The sequence below is a fragment of the Uloborus diversus genome, chromosome 1 (genome assembly GCF_026930045.1).
Source record: "Uloborus diversus isolate 005 chromosome 1, Udiv.v.3.1, whole genome shotgun sequence".
NCBI classification, from domain to species: domain Eukaryota; kingdom Metazoa; phylum Arthropoda; class Arachnida; order Araneae; family Uloboridae; genus Uloborus; species Uloborus diversus.
In genome coordinates, this window is record NC_072731.1 from 28575590 (window position 1) to 28588193 (window position 12604).

The window sequence follows — 12604 nt, forward strand, 5'->3', positions numbered from 1 at the left end:
CACTTGCGCAAGTCAAAATTGTGTGCTGTAAAAAGGATGTATGTACGACATTTCAGACTTTTGGACACCATTGAACTATATCTTAAACAATTTCTTAACTATACATTATCTTCACTAACCTAAAGAACTAAATATATACTGTATTTGAAAACTGAAGAAAAAAAAAGCTTTCTCATTCGACATAAAATACCTTTACGATGCTCTAAATTTTTCTTTAAATTGTAAGAAACTCTTTTTCTTTCTCTTCCCATCTTCAATAGATTTAAATGATGCGTTGTACGTAATTTTCTCTTACATTTGGAATGAAAGGGGTGAATGCAAAATATGGAGTGGTTATTCGCACACATTAAGACAGCTGGGTACTGGGGGGGGACAGCGGGGTTTGACAGGGGTGTCCACCTGGAGGGGGGGGGAGGATCATGGCGCAGGACTGCGCCATTGAAATTTTTAGGGAGGGGGTTGTTTTGAGGAATAATTTTCTCTTTTTTTTGGGGGGGGGGCTTTGTGACATTTAGGGAGGGTGCGCTCTTGTTCTTAGGGAGGGTGGACCTCCCTGGGTTTGGTATTGTACGATGAAAAATATTTCGTCTTCGGGGATGTTAAAGGGATGGAAATAATTTCAGAAAGCCAATATTTAATACCCTACAACGAAGCCAGTATTTAATTCCAATGCTTCATTTACGAATAACTTTGTGTTACGGGAGAGCAGTTCGAGGTTAGATCTGAGATGCGTTACTCGTGAAAAAACTCGCGTGTCAATTCGCATCAGTAGAATCGCGTTGTAGCGCGAGTCTGCTACGAACTATTTAGGGCTAAAACTCACCAATTTTCTGACCTAGTAAGAATACTTTGCTTGTGTGATTTGTTGAGCAAAAAAAAAAGTTTCAATATCGTTCGTAAGTGTTATATTTAGAATGAAATTTTCCTGTCGGAGTACAGGACACACTTTGGGATATCCGTTTTAGATTTCCCAATTCTCGTAAAATATCCATCCTTCGATTCTATTGTTGAAAATGTTTTGAATATGACTTCCACCGTCATGTGTGGGGCAATTTGGACTCAATTTTCCATAAATTGCAAAAATCTCCTGATGTGAAGTAAAAATGTGGAGTCTTTAAAAATTTGAAAATTTTGCGTTTCTGTTCCACAAATGAACTGCTTTTATCAAAATTATTCATTTTACATTAACTTTATTACGTTATTGAACTACCTTAAGGGACAGGATAACTTTATGTTTAAAGAATAATTTTATTTTTTTACAGTTTTGGAAACTATGTAATATTTTAAGAGTTTTTTGCCAACTTTATATCATTTGATTTACAGTGTCCGCGCTTAACCTCTCTCTTTGCAACCGTTAGTCTTAGACGCATATTTCCAATTGCAAAAATGTTTGAAATGAGTTTGAAGGGAAGTTTGAAGTGAATAAAAAGAAAATAATTAAAAAAAATCGAAATCCAACTTTTTATAATATGATCTCCAAATCCCCCCACATTGCAGTTAGGGAAATGTAAAACCAATCAAGCACAAAAATTTGGCATTAGTGCAACCAATTCACCGAGACATGCAATGCAGTGTTTTATAACCTGCACCACTTGCACGCGCTCGTCAATAACACTTTCTGAGGGGGGGGGGAGGTAACAAGTGCTTAAAGTTATATGCGTGCATAGAACGTGATTTTTCAAAATGTAAAAGTATTTGATGTGTGTTTTAAGTAATATCATAACATCTCGTTTGCATTTAGTTTTCAACTAGCAATGAAAAGCATGAACTTTTTTTTTTATTATTTGGACAACTTGGCAAGGTCGTCCAAAAAAAGCCCTTTAAGATCGATATGTTCCAAATTCTTTTTTTTGCAGTCTTTTAAAATTTTAAACTCGAGTATTTCTTTAATATTTGGTCACATATGTTTCAATTGTTTTGCGTTGGAATTATTTTTCAACTGAGATTTCTTCCCTAGGCATAGGTTAGGGAACTTAGGGTCTCTAACAATATAAAAAGTTAAATTTCGTATTTTTTCACTAATTTTCTTTTTTAATTTAAACTTTCAATATCTATACACAGCTCAGTTTATTATTATTTTTCAATTGGAAGTAGGCTTCAAGAACTAACGGTTGTGAAAAAAAAGGTCTTGTATCGCTTAAACGGAGACAAGCTGCATATTACTCTTAAAATAAGAGTAGGGTGGTCAGGGGCGACTCGAATTTAAATTTTTTGGGGGTGCGGATTTTCTTGATGTGCCGAATGGAACTCCAACTTCCGTTGAATGTTAAAATACGGTAATGCCCATAAAAGTAAATCAAAGGGACAATCAAGCATTTAAAAATCGCAGTGTTGCAATGGGGTGGTTTTTTTCAGTCAAAAGTACTACTTTTAGTCACTGAAGTTGATAGAGTGAGCAAAAAAAAAAAAAAAAAAAAAAAAAAAACATGGACCCAGAAAATATTTTTATTTTCCCAACAATTATTTTTTAATTAATTTTTTAAAATATTTGATTTTTCAAACAAGGCGTGGTCTTTATTACGTCACAAATGATGAACTTAGGCGCGTATTCCATTGGCGCACTGAACGCTTACTCTTGCTCTCCATCGCGATTCCACGTTATGATAATCAAGAAGCAAATTTAATATTGCGCTCTACGCTTGTTATCAACTATATCGTTGCCATACATGTGAGTAAAGAAGCGAATTAATTATTACTCTCTGTGTGGATGGCAACAGCGAATGGCAGTTCATCATTTGTGATGTCAAGTGCAGAAGCGTAGAAAATGAAATTGAGTCTGCGCACTGACTTAAATATTTTTTTAAAAAATCGTTAACTTTGTCAAATTATATGAAAAATGGTCAAATCCTATGTTTTTAAGCATGATGTTTCAGAAAAACATATTTTCAAAATTTAGGAAACGACCCCATTATATCTCCAAAAGTGCCGCATCGTCAGACAAAATTTGCCAAATGGAAAATATTTTGGGAGGTCACAGTCCTCTCCCGTGACTTCCAATAGAGGTGGTTAAAAAGAGAGACACTGGCTAAAAGCTACCTTGAATGTATTTATTCTTTCACTAGGCGAATATATGAGGCACAATCTTATATTAATTTTTATTCCTGCATTTAACTTAGAACTTGCAAGTGGATGTTTAGTACGAGAACTTATCTGAAGGATTCCATAAACTATCGAACGCTGTTTTTCCAATTATTTGTAATCGTTTCCTTGTTATTTAATTATGCACGAATGACTCTGAACAATTAGCCAAGGAGATCTTGATTATTTGCTAGAAATGAGGTTTGTGATGGCGTCATCATTATAACGGTAAACGTTTACAAAATTAATGAGAACTGACCCTGTTCCTTTGCTACTTGTCATGCTGTTGACAAAGGAATTGCTAATAAGCAATTAATTTCCGAATATAGGGTTTGTGAATTCTATTGAGCAGTTGACGAGCTTTCATTAGTGGTGACCATTAGTCTTGCAGTAGGAAGCTGCTCAAATGAGTTTCACCCTCTGTTGTTTTAAGTAAGGTGATTATTGTAAATTAATAAGTTGTTTGTTACCTTCCATTACGTATCTCATTGCTTTCACTTTTGAAGGACTACTACAATGATAATGCTGCAGTGTATTTTGCATACATCTGTACCCTGATTTAAATCTGTGTTTGCGTTAACATAAAAACACTTAGCTAAAATGTAAAACACTTCGCTTTCCTGTTTTGCACAAACGAGACGGAAGTGCCCTTTGAGTTTCGACTCCTTTATGCATGCTACAGTTATCCAGACAAGTTTTTTTTTTTTTATGCTTTGACTCCGTTCACATTAACTAAGCATAATGTTAACATTAAAAAAACATTAGATTTAAAAATTCAGACCTCAAGGGAATCCTTTTTATGCAGAAATTTTTTTTCATTGTACGCTGAAATGTAGATTTTTCTAATAGCAGTATTCGACATTTTGTATAAATAAAAACGTACTACGCCTAATTGAAATTGCGAGTTTCACCCAGTAAACCTTAAACTATTTATTTGAATACGATGTAAAACATTTAAATTATTATCAACTTCATAAGTAAGAAGTCATTTTCTACTCCTCTGCTTTCGGCGAAAAAAAAAAAGAGCATTTTGCCAACGTTCGAAAAATTACACTTAAAAAACAGACTAGGTTCAAATGGTTTTGGTTTTGAGTTGTGTTCGATTAAAAGAAAAACATGTACTGGCATTGGGCCATAACGGCTAAAACAGCCTTTTGTGGGAAATTATATCAATTTTCAAAAATAAAAATACTTCTTTTTAATCTGGTTTTGTATTTCTCCAGAATGTTTGTTTAAATCGCTACATGAGATCTTCCTCATCCCTTAATCAAAGTCCATGTTTTACTAATAATTTTAAAGCGTATCATGCTGTTTAATGACAAAACATGGACGCATGGTCTCTTTCTTTTTTTTTGGCAAAAAGCATTTTGCTGTTTTTTTTATTTCAATTGCTTCAATGAATAGCATTGGAAAACGAAAGCGCAGTTGCTCGGTTGGTTGGAGTGTCGTGCTGTTAATCGGAATGGCGCCAGTTCGAATCCGTTCTAATAAATTTTTCTTTAAAGATTTTTTTTCCGTCAGAGACTCACATAGGCAGAATTGTATTTGCCACAACCTGTTTTTTCACATGCATAGTGCTTTTTCACGAGACACTCAGTCATACTATTAATGATATTCATATTTGCATTGAAAATACGTACAACCCAAAAGCGATGATCACATTATCACAACGTTGTTTTTGTTGTTGATGCCTTTACATTACAGGCCTTCTTTTGTGCGTTTAAAATTTTCCGTTTACTTTAATCCGTTTACTTTTTTCGATTCTTCTTCATAATGTTCTTTCTTTGAAATTTTTAAAGAACGAAATGCCACCCGAAACGATTCGAAGCACAGTACGGAGTTCTGCACGGGTCGACTAGTTGTCATTACAGTAGTTTACTTCACTTGTTTATTTCGTCTTCGTCATGACTAATCATACAGGGTTCGGCATATTAACTTTCCGTATTTGGAGAGGGGGCTGTGTGAGTTGTGGTGGGGATTCGGTGTTGGAAGGGGTATCGACAGATAGCAGTATATGTGTCATTTGCAGTAGTATGACTATTTGATCTCTGGTCCAATTATTCCTTGTTCCGACATGGAAAGGTAAAGGACAGTATCTGCAGAAATGATTTTTTGAGATATTTAAGAAAGCGTTGAAATGCGTTTTGAATTCAACCCTAAATTTAGGGAAATGTTGGAATGAAATGTCTTTGCGTGCTTTATTTTTAACAGAAACCAAACAAGCAGTTCTGCCCTTTGCCTTCCCACGGCAATATTATATCAAGAACTTTATAATTAGGGAGACTACTAGATTTCGGAATAGTCGGGTTCAATTGTGATAAGCCATGTAATTTAAGGTAACGGACAATGAAGCTCCTGACTCTTATTAATGTTGAATCTTAATCAGTACTCCTTCTCTTCCTTATATTCATTTTTCCTTAAGTCCTACTTTCACCGACAGGATGTATAGTTTTTCTTTTTTCTCCTGAGGGAAAAAATAAGACTCCCTTACCCCCCAAATTAAAAAAAAAAGAGTTTTGCATATTCGTCTTTTTTAATTTTTCAGCAATTTTCGAGACTTCTTTTTTAGGGAAAAGAAAAGCTTTGATCAATTTTTTTTAACGTGCTAAACTGTACCGAGCTATCACAAAAATAGTATCATTTTCTCTACCACTATATATTCACACTTCTCGATTTCCTCAATGTATCTGGATACAATAAGATTCTATTTCACATTCCGGTAAACAAATGGTGCCTGCATTTGACATCAGTGCCAACTACTTCAAATGAAATATGGGCGTAGACTGCAAGTGTTGCCATTTAGGCAGTAGAAATTAAACTGCTTATAGCTTCCTCCAATCAGTTAATGACAAATGCCGACGTCATATTCACTGCACCATGATTTAGATCTTCACTTGTTCTGATACACTGAGATTAAACGTCTCTATTTCACTGTCTAATGTATATCTTGAGTTGGACAACTTAAACGTATGTTGCATTTTGGTTTCATCCATCAGGCCGTCCATGAAAAATTTTCTACATCAATTTGCAGCGCTGATACTCGCTAAGCCTTAGTTTATATGTTTTAAACTTTTTCAAATTTTCAATTAATTACATTTCTTTTGCTTTCTTTTCAGAAAAGAAAAACAAAAAGAAGGAAAAAAGTTGACTGTCTTAAAATTATCGGTAAAAAAGGAATAAAAAAACCAAATTCAATAGTTTAGTATACTGCTGAAAAAAATAAAAGTAAGGTCGTGAGATCAAGGAAATGTGTGTCTGTCTGTCTTGGCCTGCATATTGATCTGTCTATTTGTGCAGCATTTTTTGTTTAAAGCATTGGGCAAGGTTCTGATTTCCATGTTTTCTTTTTTTTTTTTTGGTTCGAACGAATTTCAAATAGTTGTAAAACCAATCATACAGGCAGATTTGCTTTGAGCAAAGTTTAAGGCCTTTGACAACGGGAAAACACGAGTCGATTATTTTATGTGTACTTTTCAATAAACAGGCTAACATTTTAAGACTAACACCTACGGGAGAAATTCCTTTAAATTACAAAATCCACTGGCATAAAAAAAAGGTTGTTTCCCGAAAAATAGAGACGGTTACTGCTATTCTCAATATATTTTTAGCTTTTTCTTTAGAAAAACACGAAATACGTATACCCTGCACATCAAAAATTGTGCTTAGCTCTAAAATTGTTCATTAAAATATTGATAGCACTAATATGGAAAATTTTCGTTGTGTCATGTTTTTCATGTTTTATTTGTTGATTCATGAGTATGATTCAGCACTAAATTCAGACATGACCTCATTTTTTCCCCACTTCCCACATATCTTTAATGAAACTCAAATGGGTCATTTCATGAAAAAGTCAACCGCTTGTCCCGCACGTGACGGTTCATACATTTCATTAAAAATATTGATTTTAAAGGGCAACGAAGAAATTTTTTGCTTATGATATCAGACATAAGTTCGTAATTTAAGCAGAAAAGAAATTGTTCATTAATGTTTTAAAGTATTATTTTAATGACATATATGAGGCGTCACGTGCGGGAGAATATGAAAGTTTTTCGTAGAATGGCCCAAGATAAAAAATTTGCACAACAAAAAAAAAAAAAAAAAAAAAAAGGAAAGAAAGAAGTAGAGTTGAAGTTTCAATATGTGTTTTGAAGCTCTCAAATGGTGGCCTTCGAGCTTGATTGAAGTGCGAGCGTCTTTACAGTAAATGAGGAATGTGATGACAAAGGACATCCTACGACACTTTTGCCAGCGTCTCCTTTGAAATCATGCTAGAGATGACCCGACAGGGTACTGAAACCTCCATTCATTTGTTATATTTCGAGTAATAAATGATCATTTTAAGTACAGATCTATGACAACGTGTATAAATAAAATCAATTAAAAAGAGTTAAAAAAAAAAAACTCTAGAGCAAACTGCTGCTTCGGGGTTATAAAACCAAACCCCTTCACCAGCGCAAAAAAGAACGGTGAAACACAAAGACAGACACCGGACAAGTGAACAAGAAAAGGTAACACCGGGATGAGCAAATAGATTGGAAGTGGCTAGAACCAGCAACGTGACGTCAACAGAAAACAGCAAGATTATCTGTCATAGACCGAAAAACGTCATAGACAAAAAAAAATGTTACACATTTTGATAACGCACCCGTGAAAGGTTCGTTGGACTGCCTCAAATTAAGAATGTTGGAACATCACTTTTCGTGCTTTGAGATTGAGCTTGCTTCAAACAAAACACTTTTATTTTTGACAACAATTTTTTTCCCGTCTGACCGAGGGTCTCACGATGGGAGCCCTTTAAGTCCAATTTCAAGTGATATATTCATGGACTACTTTGAACTTAAATTGTTTAGCATTGTACAGTTTGAATTTTATGTCAGGTATGTGGATGATATTTTTGTTCTTTTGGATCCGTCTCTCCGGAGCCTTGATCATTTGTTAAATGTTTTAAACTCTGTAGACCCACATATCCAATTTACTGCGGAAGTTGAATCTTGCAATCATCTTTCTTTCTTGGATGTTTCTATCACTCGTCGAGACAATACTTTTTTTTATTACTGTTTTCCGGACTTTGTCTATTTGTTTTTATTTCGTTTTACTTTCCTCGGAATTGAATTTTTAAAAAAGCGTAACGTTGGATCGAGGTTTTTCAATTGATATCATGGATACCATTTACAGGAATCTAATTAATTCAACTACTAATAATCGAATACGTACTCCTGACGATAATATTAACTCTGTCGTTTTACCCTTTTTTTCCAAGAATCAGTCATCAAATCGCTAAAATCCTGAAAAAGTTCAATTTTCCTGTCACATTTTCCCCAATTAATAAACTGAAATTTTCACAACTTAAACACCATGTTCAGGAATTTGACAGATGAGGAATTTGTAGTATTTCCTGTCAGTGTGGATTAGCATACATAGGACAGACTAGACGTGCTCTCAAATTCCGTTTAAGAGAACATGAAAATTATATCAAAAAAACAGAATTTTAAACATTCTTTCCATCGCCCAACATTCTTGGTCGTGCAACCATAATTTCAATTTTTCTACGGCCAAAATTACCCATAGTTCTTCTTCCACTTACGATTTAGATTTTTGGGAATGTTACTGCATCTGCAACAATTCTGCTTTATTAGTGAATGATTTGTCGAGCACGCTCCTTTTCCCAACAGTTTGGAAACCTTTCCTTTAATAATATATTTTTTCGGTCTATAACATTTTTTCCTAGGTACACATGTCCTTGCTATTTTCTGTTGACGGACGTCACGTTTCTGGTTCCGGCCACTTCCATTGTATTTACTCATCCTCGTCTTTCTTTTTCTTGTTCACTTGTCTGGTGTCTGTCTTTGTGTTCCATCGTCCTTTTTTACACTGATGAAAGGGGTTTGGTTTTATAACCCGAAGCAGCTGCTTGCAGAGTTTTTAAACTCCTTTTAATTGATTTTATTTGTACATGTATGTATACACGTTGTCATATATTTTGACTTATTTCATTGTACAATGTTTTCGACTGCTTCTTTTACATAAATGATCATTTTACTTTCACTTAGCAATCACTCTTGTATCAATGCAGCCCTCACGGATGTAAATTTTCATTTCGTGCCGACAACTCCTTCTTTGGTGAGTCGATTTTTTTATAAAGTATATTTGTTAAATAGATCCAAAAAAAGAAACTAAATGATTCAAGTGTAGTGACTTTGGTATCATGGCATTGCTTGAATATTCATTAACATCTAATAACCGATCGTGAGTTCCAAACCTGATTGAAAATTAATGTAGTCATCTTTTGTTTGTTACTTTAATAAAAATCCCTTTGTAATATTTTCTTTTTTGATTTATTCGTATTCCTATTATCAATCGTATTCCTATCTAAGAGTATTGCTGTTTTATTTCAACTATCAACTACCAAAGGGACCTCTGGCCCTCAAACTATGAAGGATTGCGTGCTAGGCGCCTTGCCTTCTGAAGACAATACAATAGATGGTCGTGCCATCAATGGACAGTTCGGGAATTTAGAACCAGGCCAGGAGCCGAATAACTTTCTGGTCTGGCACTCCCAGAGGTATCGTTTCACTTGGAGGACATTGTGACCACGAGTATATTTAACGTCACCCAGTCACCATTAATGACGACGGTCTGTTTTATTTATTATGTGCTTTGATATCACCTGGCTAAGGAGCTTAGTTGCTTATTACAATCGAACTTGCCTATACTGAGCAAGAAGGAATCGTGATGTTTGCTCGTTATAAGAGTGCTCGGAAAAAAAAAATTATAAAAATTTGACTGCTACATTTCAAGAAACAATATACAGATTCTAACCACAGTTGGAATGTAGATAATTTCGATGAGAATTTCTCACATTAGATAGAAAAATTCATTTTTTTTGAATTGAAAACATGAATTTGCATAACGTTGCATTAGACGTAACCTTTTTCTTTTACGTGGAGTTTTTCCTTTTTTTCCAAAAAGATTAGTGAAGATTTTTCAAAAAATCCACCATGTTTAGAGTACATTAAATGAAAATTGTGATAAGAGAGAATTCTTTCAACTGTCTTATTTTTTTTTAGTATGTACTAAATAAAACCTTTGTTCTACGTTGATTTTTCATTTTTCAATAAATGAAATAACGGCAATGTTGATATTTCAGTTTATTAAAATCCTGAAGCAAAGTTTTTACGTTGAAACTTAATTTTGGGGTTTTTTTCAGATTGAATTCAGATAGCTTTATACAAACGCTAAGATTTTTCATTAGAGAAAAATTAAACATATTTGTAAACAATATGAAACTTATAGTTTTTTTTTGAGGTTTTTCTGTACTTGAATGAAACAAAACGTTTTTCTGTAAATTCAAAGAATAATTGAATATTTTATTTCACTAAATTAATAGAAAATATTAGAAATAACATTTTTAAAAGTAAGATTTTTAAAAAACAATGAATCCCATTTTCTTCAACAAAACGAGTCTTTAAATACAAGCAATATATTTCGGCTTGTAAATTACTTTCCTCATTTCTCTCTCTCTTTTTTTTTTCGTTTCGTTGCCATTCATTACGTAAATGAAGAAACTATTTCGAAATAAAATAACTTAATTTGAAATTGGTTGCTCTATTGTGAAGCGTTCTTTTTTGTATTTCTAATCTTTTGGGAAATGAAAATAAACATATAATCTTTATTCAGTTTCTTTATTAGAAAATGATTTCGTTCTCTAGATAAATTTTATTTTTTTAAAACGGTCTTAAATAAAAGAAGTCTCAAAATTTTGCTTGTGTTTCCCTTAGTTATATCTTGAAAAGAAACTTTAACTCTGCTTAGAATAAAAGACTGATGATGCATATAAAATGAGTTCCTTTTTTTAAATTTCTGAATTCTTACTGATTGAGGCATTCTAGAATTTTTGACGAAAAACTAAAAGTACAATATGGAAACTAAAATATGAAAAAGCAGAATTTTCATGTTTAAATATACTATGATACATTATTGCTCAGATTTAATAAGAAAATGGAAGATTTTGTGACTTACAGCTTTTTGTTAAAATTTTGGAATATGAAGAAGTTTTCATATTTTTTGATTAAAATTGATACTTCTTATGTATGAGAGACCTCTTTGCAAAGTAATTTTCAAATTTGAATTGCATACACTGCCAGGGCAGGTGAACGGTAGTTTCTGCAGAAATAAGTTTTCGAGATATTTGAAGAAATGTGTGTTGGATTCAATACTAACAATAGGAAAATGTTGGTATTAGACGTTATTTTCACGCCCAATTCTCAGCTGAAACCAAATAAGCACCTTTGTACAATAAAACTAACGTACAACAGGTGACAAAAATGTAAATTAACGAGCTGAAGCTCACATGACTTTTTTTTACTCCAGATTAATGTCATTTCCCCATTACTGGCAATTTTAATGTGATTCAATAGTTTACTCTCTAAATATCACCAACAGTGGACAAATTGAAACAGATTTTTTTTAAAAAGTCACCAAATTTGTCGCCAAAAGACTGGCGATATATCGCCAAGTGTCCGTCAGGTTATAACACCACTTGAGTTTACACCGAAATTAACAATGGTTTACCCTCATAAAGGGGCAAAAGACCCCCTTAAAAACACCCGAATGCAACCAAAAGGGAAGGTGCACACCTAGACCCCACTAGGATTCTACGTACCAAATTTCAACTTTCTAGGACTTACCGTTCTTGAGTTATGCGACATACATACGCACAGCCGCACATACATACATACGTACATACAGACGTCACGAGAAAATTTGTTGTAATTAACTCGGGAATCGTCATTATGGATATTTCGGGTGTCTATATGTACTTAGGCACTTATCCACGTGTGGTGGAGTCGAAAAAAAAAATTTCATTAGGGGGTGGGTAAAATAGAAATTAAGATCGATTTTTGAGCGAAAATGTTTTCGCGAATGCAATACTTCCTTTTTTGTAAAAGGAAGTAAAAATGAAAAAGGAAAAATTTGCAGTTATTGCACGTTTCCTGCCTACGGCAATACAGTTTCATATATAGGTACTAATTCCCATTCTATTTATTTATTTTTCCATTTGTAATTCCCAATCAGTTTCTTTCACATAAAAATTTGGAATTCTAGTTAAAAAGCAAACTATCTTTGATGCGAAGAAATCCAAAGAAATAGAGAAGGATAATAGTTTTGATAGGGATGTTTCCTTCAGTCAAAAATACTACTTTTAGTGACTGAAATTAGTAGAATAAGAAAAAAAAAAAGAAAAAAATATGGACCTAGAAAAAAAACTTTTAGTTCCCCAAACTTTTTTTTTTAAATTTTTATGTCTGGTTTTTAAACTGAAATCTCTCATTGTGTAACGTCACAAGTGATAAAAGCCATCTTGAATCGCAGCGCGTGGTTGTCTTTTCTGGCAAGATATCGCCTTTCAATGACTTTTTCACGGCGAGCAATCAAATAGCGAAAAGAAAATTGTCAGTTGAATAAAATATTCATTTCGCGAAGTTTGGCAGCGTTCTGAAACTTTATTCTGGTAACCTTAGCGTTT